This window comes from Microcebus murinus, chromosome 19 (genome assembly GCF_040939455.1).
Source record: "Microcebus murinus isolate Inina chromosome 19, M.murinus_Inina_mat1.0, whole genome shotgun sequence".
Lineage (NCBI taxonomy): Eukaryota > Metazoa > Chordata > Mammalia > Primates > Cheirogaleidae > Microcebus > Microcebus murinus.
The window spans coordinates 25,486,979-25,495,378 of record NC_134122.1 but is presented as its reverse complement, the minus strand read 5'-3'; positions in this window follow the sequence as shown (position 1 = coordinate 25,495,378).

Here is an 8,400-nt window from a genome sequence, read left to right as displayed (position 1 = left end):
CCAGTCCACTTCCTAACTTTATTTAAACCTAAGTAAAATTCATCTGTTTTCCCCCACTAAGCATTCCCAGACAGTTTTATAATTTAGGTTTAGGAGACTATGTCATAGAAATTTCACATCAATTTCACAAATCTATATGAAGTCAGAACTAAGATTATTGTCATTCAACAGACACAATCTGTTACGATACTAATGAGTTCCTTTGGGGGAATTTGGCAAGGCATACTAAAGTGATCTGAAATATAAACACTAACAGTGAGGGAATTTCTGCAATAAAAAGAGGAAACAGGATCATGGCCAGGCGCAGTGGCTCACGCCTATAATCCTAGCACTCTGGGAGGCTGAGGTGGAAGGATTGCTTGAGGCCAGGTGTTAGAGACCAGCCTAGGCAAGAGAAAGACCCCTGCTCTCTACAAAAAATAGAAAAATTAGCCTAGTGTGGTGTGTGCATCTGTAGCCCCAGCTACTCAGGAGGCTGAGGCAGGAGTTTGAGGTTGCTGTGAGCTATGATGACACTGCTGCACTCAGGTAACAGAGTGAGACTCTGTCTCAAAACAAAATAAAACAAAACAATTCTTTCAACACTGCCCTTGTGGGGAAAATGGCAGAGGCCATTTATATATACCTCATAGCCTAGGGGTTACAATTCTGTGCTTTCACCTCAGCAGCCTACGTTAGATGCTCAGGCAGGGAATGGGCTTGTTCGGGTTTGGTATTTGTGTAACTTGTGCCATTTGTTGATTCTTTTCCCTTCAGTGCACAGCTTTTGATTCTGTGAGAACATATGGGGCTTAGACATTTATGTGTAAACACTCAGCCTAGAAGATACGGCTGGACAGAAATGTAGGACAGATCTGGCTTACGGCTAGTGAAGCTTTCCTTTCTTTGAGCCATTTTTGTGACTTTTTTGGGGATCTCATAAAAACTGTTTTCCACATCTTTGGAGACACCTCTTGCTTCCTTGATTAAGTTATAACCTGGGTTAAGACTTGCGAGTTTCATTTAGAAAGGAACTTTAGTTAAAAAGTTTGAAAGCAAAAAATGTCAGCTGCTTGTCCAGCTAGAGTTGGCTCCATTTACCTTCACCCCTCTCTGCTCCTTCCAGATCAAAGCTCTGATCACAGAGCTTTGGCCAAGCAAAGGCAGCCAGTTGCTCAAACTGTGTTGAGCTAATGCTGAACTGTATTGTCCACGAATCTTTGGTAACTTTCTGGCAGCCCTGGAGTCTTCCTGAACTTGTTCTGGTTTGGCTGCCCAATTTGCGGATTGTTCTTTGCTCAATAAACTCTGTTAAATTTGTCAGAAGTGGATTCCAAAATAGAGCTCCCAGAGACCCCCAGGAGCATGGAGGGAACATGCGAGGCACCCCCACTGTTGTGCCCACTGCTCTCTCAAAGCAACTGGGGCTAGTGGGTAAGTTCTGTCTTGGATTCTGAAGTTCCACAGATTTGTGTTTTGAACTCTCTAAGTTGGTTTGGGCAAATTTTTGAAACCTACCTGGTTTGAAAGTTGCAATAGAAACTGTAGTGGTCTGTTAATCAGATAATTAACTGGTTTAGATCCAGTTAGAGGGCTCAGATGTCCGACTGGGTCAGGCAGAAACTGGTAGTAAATGGCAACACGTCAGGGGGTGCCAACTCCAGCTTTCAGAAATTTGCAGATTTCCATATTCTATCCCTTTGTTCCTTTTTCCTGCACGCTTGGTTAGAAAAATCATTGCCTAGGCTGGGCGTGGTGGCTCACGTCTGTAATCCTAGCACTTTGGGAGGCCGAGGCGGGCGGATTGCTCAAGGTCAGGTGTTCGAAACCAGCCTGAGCGAGACCCTGTCTCTACCAAAAATAGAAATAAATTGATTGACCAACTAAAAATATATATACAAAAAATTAGCCGGGCATGGTGGCGCATGCCTGTAGTCCCAGCTACTCGGGAGGCTGAGGCAGTAGGATCGCTGAGCCCGGGAGATTGAGGTTGCTGTGAGCGAGGCTGACACCATGGCACTCACTGTAGCCTGGGCAACAAAGTGAGACTCTGTCTCAAAAAAAAAAAAAAGAAAAAAAAGAAAAATCATTGCCTGAGTTGATCTTGGAGATCTGAGAGCCAAAGCCAAGATTCAAGGTCAAAATGTGATCCTCAATTTCTGAAGAACTGAGTACTCTACTTTCTGCCTACACCTACCTGTACATGTGTGAGTATTTGGCCCCAGAAGCAGTAAATGCTTACAGAAATGTTCCAAATGGACAACTTTGAGAAGTCCATTTAAAAATGAGGGCCCTCAAATTAGTCTCATCTACAGATGTCTATTGATGCTCAGAAACTTGTAAAAAGATTTAGAAGTCTCTTTTAAAAGACAAATAAAAAGTTTCAAATTACTAATTAATATAAAAAATTAAATCTACTAGCCTTTTGGTTATGATCCTGCCCCAAAGGCAAAAAGAAAGCTATTTTGGATGAAGTGTTTACAAAAGGCAAGCCTTCAGGTAAAATAGATTTGCTGCTTTTTTTCAGACTTAGCCATGCTGAATTCAGGTATAGACATACATTTTTTTAACCCTATTCCTTAGTGGACTCCACCTGAACTCAGTAATTTTAGCTAGAAAACACTAGTTGAGTTAAAAGACCACCTACCTAAAACATACCTCTCTGGTTAACTAGGAATCTCTTTTTAGACAGAGTCTTGCTCTGTTGACTGGGCTGGAGTGCAGTGGCTCACGGACACCTCAAACTCCTGGGCTCAAGTGAGCCTCCTGCCTCATCTTCCCAGGTGGATGGTACTGTAGGTGCATGCCACCAGGCCTGGCTGATTTTTCTAATTGTTTTTTTTTTTTTTTGGAGATGGGGGTCTTGGTCTTGAACTCCTGGCCTCAGGTGATCCTAGTACTTTGGCCTCCCAAAGTACTGAGATTGCAGGCATGAGTCACTGCACCAGGCCCTTAACTGGATATCATGAAATCCTTTTATAAAAGAAATTATTATCTATAAAGGAAATTTCCATTTATAAAAGTGTCCAAGAAGGAGGACTGAGTCACTAGAAACTCTTACCATTGTTCTAAATTTACACGACTAGTCTTACCTTTGTTTAGGGTACTTTTCCTGGCCATCTTGTCTTAACTGGGCCTTTACTTACAGCCTTTTTTCTCCTTGGTATGAGCAAATGATGGTACCATATTTAGGCCTAAAGTCGTAGCTCTTTGCTTTCAAAATATAAAATTTCTGCCTTGTTTCACCTAAGGCTAATTGTTGCCTTGCTAACAATTGCTTAGGGAAATAAAATAGGTAATTAAAAGATTCATAGTCTGAATAAAAAGACATATTTTTTTAAAAGTTAGGAAATAAAAAAAATCTTTATAAAAGCCATAAGATCTGCTTCTGTTTGTATGTCTGCATGTTTGTGTGTTTCCTTGATTTGGGCATTGGTCAACTGCCCCCCGGGGAATATAACATGCATATAGTTCCTGTCCCTGAATACATACTGAGAGTGGATATCCTATTAGGAAAAGTCTTACAGACTACAGTTGGAGAATCCCGCCTAAGGGTTGGGAAAATGAAGCTCCACACTGTGCAGCAAATTCTAAGGGGCTGTGCAAAGCACGAGCCGTTGCAGCTACCCTCTCCCTATAGGGTTGTTGCTACCAGATAATACCGACGCCCTAGGGGTCATGATGAAATAACTGCTGTCATAGCTGAATTGGAAAAGGTTGGTGTAATCCTGCCTGCCCACAGCCCTGACAATTCTCCTATAAGGCCAGTGCATGAGCCCAGTGGCAGCTGTCCCATAACAGTTGATTATAGAGAATTAAATAAGGTCATACCTCCCCTTTTGGCAGTGGTCCCCAACGTACCCACAATGCTGGAACACCTCGGCAGCAACCTTGGCGCCTATCATTGTGTATTAAACCTGGCCAGTGCCTTCCTTAGCATCGACATAGCCCTTGGAATCTAAGATCAGTTTGCTTTCACGTGGGAAGGCAGGCAATGGACCTTTAATGTCCTCCCCCAGGGAGGACCTACACAGTCCAACATATTGCCACGACGTGATTGCTGAAGACCTGGCTGCACAGGTGCCTGCCCGACAAGATACACCTGTTTCATTCCATTGATGCTATCATGTTAACCTCTTTCTCTCTCTCTCTCTCATTGTCTTAGAGGAATATTACCGAACCTTATCTCCTATTTGGAATTTAAAGGATGGGCCATCAACTCCAGCAAAGGGGTTTGCTTTGTCAAGTTTTGGGTATTGTCTGGTCGGGTAAGACTAAAGTTATTCCATAGGCAATCACTGATAAAATACAGGCTTTCTTTCCCTCAGCCAACCACTGTGAACCAATTACAGGAATTTGTTGGCCTTCTAGGCCATTGGCAAGTGTTTATTTCTTACTTAGCACAACTTTTATGGCGCCTGTATAGGCAGATTAGGGAAAGAACGCAATGGGACGGGGGGAAACTCACCAGCGATCGTTTGAAAATGCAATACAAGCAGTAAAACAGGCATAGGCTCTGGGTATTTGTGACCCCTCCTGTCCTGGAGAATTGGATGTTCGTGTCACCCAGGAGGGGTTCTCTTGGGGTCTGTGGCAGAGGCAGGGGAAAGTCTGTTGCCCCACTGGGTCTTGGTCCCAGGTGTGGAGAGGAGCAGGGTGACAATATAGCCTCATAGAAGAATGACCAGCAGCCACTTCCATGGCCCTCCAAGCCAGAGAGCCCATCACAGAAGGTTCAGAACTCAATGTAAAAACCACCTATCCAATTACGGCTGGCTGAGGGATTTAACAACTACCCCGAAGTGGGGGGTGGCTGAGTTGCACACACTCACAAAGCGGACTGCAGCACGTACTCAATACTTCACCTTTGAGCTCCGAGCTCCAGCAAGTACTAGGGCCTGTCACTTATAGCTCAGACCTTACTACCTCCCCAGAAGAACAGCTCGCCTCCCAGTCCGGTAAGGCCCAGGCGGGGGTCTGTCCCTGCAGAGGGCAGCTGCCACAGCGGAGAGCTGGAGCTTCCCACCCAGTTGGGTGAAGGCACCGGGAGGAGCAGCCAGTGGGCTGAACTGTGGGTTTCTGGACGGTCTTGCCGAATAAGCCTATACCTCTCACACCGTGTACAGACACGTGGGCTGTACATCGGGGTCGTACCTTGCAGATTGAGCAATGGCACACCCAGAATTGGATGATTAATGCTCAGCCTTTCTGGTGTCAGGACATGTAGGAGATATCTGGCAATTTATTCACCAAAACTATATTACCTGTATTCCATGTACACAGCCAGCAACCTCTGCAGATGCCCGGAAATGATGAGGCCGACACACTGGCACGGGTCCACTGGCTGGAAGGCACCCTGGCTGCCAACCTCACAGAGGGGCTGCACAGAATACCAGGTGGGAAACCGTGCAAGCCTGGGGCTTGCCCCTGTCCTGTAAGGAGGGGCTTGGTGCTTACCCACAGTGCATGCTGTGAACACAGAAGCACCCTTAGCACCCCCAGGAATGGCATCAGGGCATGTAAAGAGAGGACACGTGCCCCTCACTCGCTGGCAGATAGACTGTACAGTTCCTCTCCCACTATCCGAAGGCTGCCGCCATGCCCTGACGTGTGTAGATATGGCTCCAGGGCTCCTGCAAGCATCCCCAGCAAAAAGGCCACAGAACGGGCCACCATTAGAGGACTGCAGACACTCTGCAGTGTGTGTGGCACAGACATTGAGAGTGACAGGGGATGCACTTTACAGGGACCCATATTCAAGAATGGGCCGACAGCCATCACATCACCTGACACTTTCATCTGCCACACAGCTCACAAGTGGCCAGCATCATGGAACGATACAACGGCGACTTAAAGGACAAATTAAATGAACAATCCTCACTTCAGGAGGCTGCTGGAGACCTTACAGGTCCTCAGCGAGAGCCACAAGTCGATAGGCCACCCTAGCTGTGCTCCAACAGACGTGGGCGTCACCCCCACCATTACAGATTCACTATGCGGAGTCTACACTCAAGCCCACATGGGGCACAGAAAATAACCTCCTTCTGCCTGCACCCCAAGGCCTGCCCCAAGGAGCCAACGCTTTTACCTGGCCCTGGGAGGTTCAAATAGGGACTCGCTGGTGTGGTTTGTTTGCCCTTTGGGGTAAGAGATGGACATAGATGTGTGGCCAGCCATCGTGGGGAGCTGGCCACAGGCAATGGGGATTTACAAGAAAGGAGACCCCATCAATAGGGAGACCTATTTCCTGTTCCTCTGGCAAATCAAAACACCCTGAATACACTTTAGCCTTTTAGATAGACAGCAGCCAATAGTACAGAAGGTATGGGGGCACCACCCAGGGAAGCCCTAAGTTAGGCGCTGTGCTGATTCGGATTAGGGCCACTGCATGTGTCTAGATGGGGAAAACTCACCCCTTCTTGTCTCTCGTAATAAGCTGCCTTTTGCTCTGTAGTTACTGCTTTCCCAACAGCTACCCGCACTGGGCCTCACCCATCCCCTGCAGTTAAACTACAGTGACTGCTGGATCTGCGCTGAAGTTCCTGTGACCGCCAGTGTGACTCACTGGAGCAACTTATCTCTATGGAAGAGCACGTATGATGTCTCTGGGTGGCCCACATGGACTGACACTAAACGATGTATTTTTCAGATGGTCCAGGAGAGAGTTCACTGATAGAGCTCACCGATAGAGCTCACTGCCTGCGCCCCACCGTGGGGTACTCCCTACTGGTTGGCTGCCAGCTGAACAGCTAGAATGGGGTGTGGGGGGGGAGCTGCCAGGGACCTGCATAGAAAACCTGAATGACACCCATAGTAACCACACTGTTCTGGTAGGGAGCTTGCCTTTTTCCCTATGTGCTGTTATCATCACGGTCACTGCTTCCAGCAAATACGGTCATTATGATGCCTCCAGCAACTCAGCTGCTCATTGAACTCCACGAGGGGCTCATTGGGTTTGTGGAACGCGTGGCTGGCCGCATTTACCAGCCAGTGGCTGGGCTGTTGCGCGTGGGGCTGGCTGTATATCTCTGCATCAGTGTACACCACCCTGCCCCGCATGCCTGACTACTGGCCTGCAGTGCAGGCTCGCCATAGACGAGCACAGAGAATGGTGTGGTGGCGGTTTCCCCTGGCGCTACAGAGACCCAGGTGCAAACTCGTGCCTTCCATTCTGCAGTGACGCTCAATGAAACAAAATTAGCCATGAACTCTCTTAACACAAAAAACAAGTCAAACCAGGAAGGTGGTGTTACAGAATAGAATGGCCCTGGACATTTGACTGCTGCCCAGGGAGGGGACATGCTATGCTGAATGTTGAATGCTCTGCGTTTATTCCTGACAATGAACATAATATTACACAAGCTCTAAATTGGGTTGGGACCAACATTAAAGCCCTGTCTGCCCTTGCAGTAGACCCGCTATCTTCTTGGTTCGCTCATCTGCCTTCGCCCTGGGGCAAGGTACTCACCAGGATTGTAACTTTCTTATTCTGCTTTGCCACCTGGGTTGTATGGTGTATTGTCACTGCGGGATTTGGAGGCAGTGCTTAGCTCGAGCTCTACCATCTCCAGAGTGTTCGCGGAAGATATCACGGGCAGATTGTGAGGGAGTATGGATAGAGCCTTTGATCTGGGGTGGAATTTAGGGTAATTGGATATCCTGGCCCCAGTCCTGCTCAGGGGGGCTGAAAGAGTTAAAACAAAGAAAGTGGCAGGGGACTAACCACTCCCCCCAAAAGGTAATTTTGTCTAATTTGTAGATTGTAAAAATTGTTTTAGATTAAATACATAAATGATAATTAAAACTAAATGGATATAATAGTTAAAAAATGAAGGTTATAAAAGGTTTACAAAAATCTTAACTCATGGTCAAATTGATTAAAATTAGATGGATTTGTTTATAAGATTTTATTAAAATTAGCTTTATCATTAATACACTAATGCAAAGGTAAAATTTTGTTGTCATTTTTGAACAAGATTTTTATATGATATTAATAGAAATAACAAAAGATTTTTGTCTACCTTTTGAATAAACTGCAAGAAATGGGGGGAAGAAAGACAGAGAGAGATTCAGTTTTCCTCCTTATTAATTGTATTTCAGTTTGTGTATAGCAGGTCTTATGATTATTTGGGAAACTGAGTCTCCTCTATCAAAAAGTAAGATTTTGCTTTTTAAAATCTTGGAATTATCAGTTTGGCTAAATGAATGACTATAATTTTATAGTAACCTGTGATCCCGTTTTATAAGTGTTTTATGATGGCAACTGTTTTAAGTATTCAATGTTCCACAGACTTACCAAAATCAAAATTCTAAATCCAGTCTTTTTTTTTTTTTTACCTCAAACTAACTTCTTAAATATTAAGGCTACTGAAAGTCTAAGAGAGACATATTAGGCTTATTTGGTATGTTAAAACCATACAG